The following is a 6,000-nucleotide window of genomic DNA, read 5'->3' as shown; positions in this document are numbered from 1 at the left end:
GGCTGAGAAAAGAACTGAATTTCAAAAAGAGTTGCACATATTCGGGGTGATATTGAATGAAGAGAACCCAGCTTCCTAGGTAGCGCACTGAACTGCTAGCCTGTGCACCCCTTCTGCTGTGACACCTTATGCAGTTGAAAGTGCACGGGAAAGAACTTTCCTTACCATCACCTTGTGTCTGATATTGCTCTCATTTGTCTTAGCAGTAATAAGGATGTGCTGTTGTAGGTTCCGATATAGAGGGGCCCTCTTGATCACCATAAATTCTCACAGACCCCATAGGATGTTAAATAATTAAATATGTTATTCTACAGTGATATTTAACAATGTCTACTATGTGCCAAATTAATTGGCCCTAGATGTTAACGCTGTGATGAACACTGAATTTTAGACTGTAATGTAGGGGAGTAGAAAAGGCCTCTCTGGGTTGACCCGGTTATCATGAAAGCTATACTGTTGTAACATGGCACGGAACTACACATTTTGAAATAAAGTTTGTTTTGCTTCTTTGGGATTGTACAAAATTGCAAAAGAGGAGAGTTATGCGAGAAAGTTCAATAAATCAAAATCATAAATAAAAGATGATGTTCACAAAAAGAAGCAAATGTTCCATTACATCAAGGCCCTAATATCATTTGGTTTCTTTTTCTAGTGGACCTTTTTAGAAATCCCTTTCTCCAGTAACTTTGCCACTACTAAAGTGCTGTGCAGCAAGACCTCCCAAGCCAAACTGAACTAGAATGAACAATGGGACTGCTCATAAACAAGCAGAAGTCGTCATGGGGATGGATGTCCTGTGCCCTTTGGTGGGAATCGGCATACTGAAAGTGGCCACATGGCACAGTAACTGGAAATAATCACGGTAAAGGGACTGTAAGGTGATGAGTCCATTACATGTGGCGAGGGGAGGGATGTGTGTGCCTGAAGGCATAGCAATGGTTCTAGAATGTTGTTAGGGTCCGCTTCCGACAGGCGACGAGTGGCCAATACAGGTAAGGGATCTGCAGGGTGGTTGGGCTTATAGCTGTCATTTTCAGTTAGATGTCGGATATGTTTTCTTCTTGGCTTACAAGACAGCAAATAAGGATCCCCCTGTTTGTCATCACCCGAAACTGATGTGCGAGCCTGTTTTCTCTGACATTGTCCAACTGTTGAAAATCCTTACGTTCCAAGTGTTCATTTTTCCATCTCTGTTTATTTTGTCAAAGAAATACCGGATCCAGTACTGTTTTATCCAATTCATACTGATGTCCCACGGGTTGGGAGAAGCGATACACACAACACGCAGCATTCCAGTTTTTACAGCAACTACTTTATTGTTTTCAAATGCAAACACTTGCATTTAGCTTTCTATTTTACAATTTTACAAACTAGGTATAAAAGACCATAAATAAATGACATAAGTTATGTGTACCTAAAATTCAAGAAGGGAAAAATTACAAATTAAAACAAAATAGAAAATCTATATGTCTAACCAACAGCCAGTCCAAATATGAGCGAAGAAATGCTCGGTTATTTTTTTTTCCAGTATGAACTAAATAATAATATGCTTCATACATTCTAATGTTATCCACAGTCCTTGCATATTCCAACATTCTTTCAGTGATACAAAAAATAAATGCACTCTTTTGTTTGATTTGCGCTCAGGAGGCAATTTCCCGGCTATGGAAATGTTATGCAAAGGAAAGTCTGGCGTATTTCAGGAAACTGGTAAGAACTATCTTCCTGCATTTTACATGTATACATATGTAAATTCATTTTCAGAACATACACGCATCGCAAAATCAGCGTAGCAAAAAAAAAATCTAAAGTGAAGGGTGGAATGAAAAGAGAAATATCTGAGCCAGTAAAGAGGATGTTGAGCAGGAGACATCCCATTAACGGTATCTTCTGTAAAATAGGAGATAAGGCAAGCAAATGTAGCGAGTCATTGATTTTGTGGTTTGGGTCTATTTGACCTAAAATATTTGACCTAATCACATTTGATCTAATTTATTTGACCTTGTTTTCAGTCTAAAATGTGGGGGGGAGACCCCACGCAACCCCCCTACTTCCCCTCAACCATTTAATATATACCCTTACCCACCCCCATTTATATATTTCATTAGATTTGACCGAAAAAAAGGTCAAAAGAATTCGATCAAATGTTTTGGGTCAAATGAGTTTACATCTATTATGCTAATTCCGTTTTTTTAGTTGCTCCGTATGCGACTGTAATTTTAAGTGACTGATCTTGCCATGCGGTCTTAACTAGATGAAGGCATGGGTTTAATTAGGTGACGCCTGATCTCAAATAGTCAATTCATGCATGGCATGAAGAGTAGAGCTGAGGTCAGATAGATTCACATACTCGTTTCCTGAAACATCCTCGCTGGTTGCAAGGGTTAGATTCCACTGCACTGGTTTTATGCCGACAGTGATTTTCTCTGTGATGAGCTATTTTGCCAGTGAAGCTTACCTAACACCCTTTGCCTCAACGCCACCAGATGAAACCCCTAGATGGTCCGTTAGTGAGAGACCCTGCCATGCCAGTGTGCTCCAGTGCTATGGAATGCACAACTGTAGAGAATGGCAAGTGCAAACTCGGGTCTCAACCCTTATGATAAAAGCAATACTGCATTTATTGGGTCACAACTCTTGCAGGTGGCCTGTACAACAGAATATGCCTATTTTACATATGTTTGTCAATCCTTGTCATATAAAATCATGGCCGATCTGCCTCAGCCTTTGCTATCAGGTTCTCTAGTAAAGGTGACGCATGGAGATGATTCATTTTGCAGTGTACGTTTTAAGCAAGAACCAAAGTACCTTCACATCAACACTATATGCCCTACATTTTTAAGTTTTGAAGGTCCAAATAAAAGTTACCAAATTTGACTATTTTCATGACAAGGATTGTTTGGATGCGAACTAAATTTCAATATTGTTTTATAAATCTCTGCAGAGAAATGTGTCGGCTGTATGCATGTATGTTTGAGTGCATATCATTCCGTACCATCAACTGCTGCAGATAAACGTACAGGACCTGATTCACAGAGTGTTTTTCAATGGGATTTTACCGTTATAAAATGCTGCTTTGAATCAGGCCCTAAGAGCATTTAGCGATTAAGCTGCAACTGCCCCCCCGCCCTCTTGCTTGGAATAGAGGGAGCTTCGTATTCAAAGTGATCTCTAACCGCAACTAGGCAATGCGGAGGAGGGCTGTGCTCTCTCGTTGGGAGTGTAGGGTGCGCAGTGTGACAACAGCCATGCGTTTAGCCTTTTCTATGAACTAGGCAATGTGATCATTACTAGAACAAGGTCCTGCACCAATTAGCAGTGTCAACTCAAACGGCTAAGCCTTTCCTACGGAGCCGTGCTGTGACTTATCGAAGAATTTGATTACCAGTTCCAGGGCACACAACATTTCCACAGGGGGTTGGCACATTAGTAGATGATCTGCTGTGAATTATTCAGAATTGCATATATCTTTTAGCATTCAAAAAGTCTTTTTCTATCTTATTTTGCAGTACGGCTGCTTCCCCTTCCTTTACACATTGGCAATTGAGCGTGCTAGTCCACGCCTTTCCTTCCATGGGCGGGTGCTTGCCTGCTATGGCACCAGCATATATGGGAACAATGGTGATGCCACCATCATTGCAGGTACCAAACATGTAGACACTACAACTTCAACTGAAACGTCTGCATTCTTGTCAGCATAGAATTCCAATTCTTCAAAGTATTGTGGCAGTTTAAAAATGAACCTATAAAATCCACCCCTAAAGGGTGTGTGTTTTGGGCCTGTGGGGGCGGGTACAACCGCAATTTATCTTGGGCCCCTTCAGCTCATTGATCGTGAAACCCAAAAGCGCCTGTGGCTACTTTCAGGCAATTATGACAAATCTGCTCCACCAATGGGAGTAACACAAACATGTTTTTCCGCCATCATGTGTCAGTTGATCTGAGGAAACATACATTTGCTTGCAAATGTGGATCACAGCAATGGCACTTTTTGGGTGGAAATGAACGTGGAAACCCTTCTTCAGGTAGTTGGTGTGCACTGGATCTGTGCTGTAGGTCTGGATATGGTCCCTTGAAGCGAGCTCTACAGATTAAGCTGAGGCACACAGTCATGGCAACGGAATGTCCAAAATTAAGAAGAGAAAAATAACGAGAATTAACAAAACCAAGGGTTATCTGCTTTGATACAGAGCATCACTCAAGTAACAACTTCAGAAAACGGTGCCTTCATTTTGAGTCTGTTTTTTTTCAAAGACGTCCATTTTTAGCCACACGGTTGTTCAGATGCCGGGCGCTTGTCAATGTCTCTTGCCAACTGTTTTGGTGAAGGCGTGAATGCCTTATACAGCTTTGCGTCCTGCGCCTATAAGCTCATCCAATGGGAACAGAATCCTGGTGGTGAGCTGAGAAGCGTGTGAGACCAACGAGGCAGACTTGTAACCTGCAAAAAGAAGATCAGAGAGCAGAAGGTCAGGCGGGGCGAAAAGGTATGGACTCCAACACATAAGTCAAGACAGTGGCAGTGCTTCGACCAACCGAGAGCAATAAACTCCAAGGGGACTTGGCCACGTCTCAGACGGGGGCGGTCAAAAGCTAATATTGAAACAAAATGAAGTTTGAACAATAGACCTTTTTCATATATGGTGGTGCCTTTTCACATTCATGTTTACACTGCGAGGAAATGGCGCACCTCGACAATTATAGGTATGAATCTTCAGAAATGCAGGCGGGATGTGGTAAAGATCTAAGCTCCAAAAACGATGAAGTATTTTATTCTATGGTAACAGAATGGAGAATGTGGGAATGTTATTGATAAAGGGATCCTTACCATACCATGAATGAAGAAACTGAAAAATGGGGACAATAATGGCGGGCTTTTTTTGAGTTGATGGCGCTGAATGATCAGCATCTAAACACTATTATGTGGTGCTAGACGTTGAAAGGATTTTGCCTAATTTAGGTTTTCGAACTGAACACAGATGAAACACATGCAGAAAAAAATTGAGTGAAGACATTTCGAGTGTGGACACACATCCTGTGGTATAATGACACATGGAATGTCACTAGATGGCGAAATGCACAGACAACTTGCTCCTGGAACCTTTAATCGTTTTGCTCTGCTTGTTTTATCAGATCATAGCAGCATACACTCTTGGTGGCACCATTTAACCATACCCTGATTTTCCCAGAAAACCCACGTGGCGGCAATAGGAGCCTTGCTATCATTTCATCATGCATTGTTGAAGTCACATTTCACCATGCACTATCTGTGGCATCATGTCACCAAGGGCAACTGAAAGCATTCTCTCACCATGGACCCTTGATGGCATTATTTAATCATTCCCTTTGATGGAATAATGTTACAATTCACCATTGGTGGCTTCGTTTTATCTGACAATCTTGAAGCCATCATTCCACCATGAAATCTGCATGGTATCATTTCATCAGACATTTAAATTACTCTTTTGAGAATACACTCCTAGTGGTATAGTTATATACCATTTGCTACATCATCTCACCATGCCTGCTTCATGGCTAGTTTTTCTCACTATGAACTCTGTAATGGCCTTACGGTGCAATGCCCACATAACTTCAACATTTCAGCATGCATTATTTGTGGCATCATTTCCAAACCACACACTTTTGCTAGCATCAGTTCAACCAGCATCCTTGGGGTCTTCAACATGCGCTTGTTGTCATTTCAGCGTGTACCCCCCCCCCCTTTGTTTAACTATTTCACTGTGCACCCTTCATAGCATGTTCTAATCATGCAGTCTTGGTAGCCTCATTTTACACACACACACACACACACACACACACACGCGTCTTAAGATTTCTCATGCACTCCGGGAAGCATATTTGTAGCATGCCCTCTTGAGAGGCAGAAAGACAGAAAAAAGCTATTGGCTAATTTGTCATGGTGATCTTGTTAAACCATATTCATCCGGGATTGGAAAAAAAGATTTCGAAGTCTAAAGAAAATACATAAACATACATGTA

General features: G+C 41.4%; 1 protein-coding gene across 1 annotated transcript in view; it reads right to left on the bottom strand.

The window, feature by feature from the left end:
* Nucleotides 1–1,290: 1,290 nt before the first annotated feature.
* EPHA4 (EPH receptor A4) overlaps nt 1,291–6,000 on the bottom strand; it is a 192,509-nt gene continuing 187,799 nt past the window's right edge. The window contains exon 18 of the mRNA XM_069618223.1: nt 1,291–4,441. The gene's annotated coding sequence lies outside the window, so the exon portion shown is untranslated. The remainder of the gene's footprint in view (nt 4,442–6,000) is intronic.

Source organism: Ambystoma mexicanum, chromosome 10, assembly GCF_040938575.1.
Source record: "Ambystoma mexicanum isolate Mex_15411 chromosome 10, UKY_AmexF1_1, whole genome shotgun sequence".
NCBI lineage: Eukaryota > Metazoa > Chordata > Amphibia > Caudata > Ambystomatidae > Ambystoma > Ambystoma mexicanum.
Note: the sequence above shows the minus strand (reverse complement) of the source record. Positions and strands in the feature narration are given on the sequence as shown.